We start from the raw sequence: 2,489 nt of genomic DNA, 5'->3' as shown, positions 1-2,489 counted from the left end.
ATAATATTTTTAATAAATATAAAGTTTTTTTTATTCTCAACAAATCTTCACATCAATGTGTTTTTGTTGTAAAATAAAAGAAATGGCAATACAAGTTAGAGAAATTACAAGACAACATAATATATGAAACTAGTTCTTCAAGAAAACTATATCATCCATAAGTTTTTATACGTGCATCTCATATTTATAAAGACTATCTCTTATAGGCATGAAACCATAACAAGTAAAGCAATTTTAAAAATATCAGTCGCTCACCGGATGATTTGATAAGTAATTGAAAACTCTAGGGGTGGAGAGAAATTTTACCTCCTAACTTTTGGAGGGAATTTTCTCCAACCCACTACATGGCAATTAATAGTTAACAAATTGTGTGACCCATTCCCTTAATCAAATGATATAAAATTAATCAAATATAAAAAAATACATATATATATATATATATATATATAATTACCACGGAAATCTTAATGGTGAGAACTAATTTATCTCAAAAAATTGATCAATTGATTGCTAGTTTGAAAACATACAAAAAATACAACTGGCTTGGCTGGATCCAGGCTTGGATGTAGATTAATGTAGATTTGATGATAAGCAAGACCCAAGTCTTAAACCCAAATATCATGACATGTAAAACATAAACATCATTCCGGCAATCATAAGCTCAACCAATATCTTCTAAAGAAAAGTTCAGATAACAACAGGATATACTCAACCTTGAGCTCAATTGTAAAGTCCCCAGGAATGACTTTATGTAATTCTTCAGTGGGCACATTTTTTGGTATCCTGTGTAGAAATAGCTTTGCCATTTCAGAATTAGTTACCTATAGATAATTTATTCAAAGACTGAATCAGCAGGATCACATTGGTAGGAATTAGAAATCACCAAGAATTTAATGTCCAACTTACATCCTCTTGAACCAAGGGAATAGCATTATCAACACCATTCTCTATCTTAGCAAGAACAAGTTTCATTGCAGCAGATGCATCATCTAGACAATTGTGCAGAGCACCCTTCTTTCGAATTTCATAGCCCAATACAGACTGTCAAAAACAAATGGAACAATTAACTATAACTGAAACGGCCCACAGCTGCTTGCCCATTACTCAAAATGAAATGCCGAAAGAGAATCCTTTTTCAAATCATATCTTACCTTAATTAATAATTGAATAATACATAAAGTAGGAATAACACAATAAGAACTTGCCTTGCACAAATTATTCAGAGATGGTCTTCTATTGATAGGTCCATCCGAACGCATGAAGATAAGTGAGGTGTCAATTACTCTTTGCATGATCTAACTTTAGTGCAGCAACCAACACAACAATAATTAAACGAACGCAAAAATGCAAAGAATATTCCTTGCACAAAATTCAAAAAGACAATGACGGTTCAGTTGTCATGAGAGAGAGAGAGAGAGAGGAACTCCAATATTTAGTTATCATGCTTAGCTTACCTTGCAGGTCATTGTTTAAACTGTGGCCTACTAAAATTGTTCCCTTTTATAACAGCTTCTTCATGGAACTCCAATATTTAGTTATCATGCTTAGCTTACCTTGCAGGTCATTGTTTAAACTGTGGCCTACTAAAATTGTTCCCTTTTATAACAGCTTCTTCATGGATTTCTACAAAATGCACCAAAATATATTAGATAAAGAATTGATCCCAAAAAGTGTGAAAGCCAGCCTAATGTACCTGTACATCTGCCAATGAACAAGTAACTCCTTCCAAATCTATTGCACTAACTCCAGTCATATCAGTTCTATAATCTGCAATAACTTTATTTGGCTTTACAAGTTCCTCAATTTTCACCTGCACAATACAAACTCACTAGAAAGATTGTACAACTAAGGACCCTTCGAAAGGCCTAGAAATTGTCAAACAAGCTAGCCAAAGTGAAAAGTATTCTTTTCCCTTGGGAAAAGAGAGGTGGAACAATGGGAATTACTTTTGTATGAAGAGAATGAACACAAGCCGAATTAATTAATACCTGTAAATTGCGATCCACAGCACAAACTCTCACTTAAGCTTCAGAGCCATCTTCAGAGAGAGCCATCTCACAGTCAACAGCAACCATTGCATTTGATCTCAGAGCCTTGGATTTTTTAGGAAGCTTTGTAATCACCCATCGCTGCTTCAACATATCCCACAAGTTATCAGGAAGCCAAGCTACATTTGAACTTGGTAGCATCATTAGTTCCTCATTGTGTGAAACTATTTTTATACTTGCACACCACAACATAATTTAACTTTTATGTTTGTGTATTCATTATATAAATAACGCATCTCAAAACACCTATCTAATCCTATTTAATATAAAAACGTATAGGGTCAAACAGCTAGGGTCAAACAGCAAGGCTCTTCTTAGAGACTCAAAGAGAAAAAATGCTTCAAGGGGCTTCTGGTCACATCAGCTTACACTTTCTTTTCAAGATTTTCTTTTTTTTGATAGGTAATAAGACTTTCATTAAAAAAATTGAACATCATGTTC

General features: G+C 33.6%; 1 pseudogene; it reads right to left on the bottom strand.

Moving 5' to 3' along the window:
• Positions 1-488: 488 nt before the first annotated feature.
• On the bottom strand, positions 489-2,251 carry LOC126727675 (small RNA degrading nuclease 1-like; annotated as a pseudogene).
• Positions 2,252-2,489: the final 238 nt, after the last annotated feature.

Source organism: Quercus robur, chromosome 5 (genome assembly GCF_932294415.1).
Source record: "Quercus robur chromosome 5, dhQueRobu3.1, whole genome shotgun sequence".
Lineage (NCBI taxonomy): Eukaryota > Viridiplantae > Streptophyta > Magnoliopsida > Fagales > Fagaceae > Quercus > Quercus robur.
The sequence above is the reverse complement of the archived record's forward strand: the minus strand, read 5'-3'. Positions and strand labels throughout refer to the sequence as shown.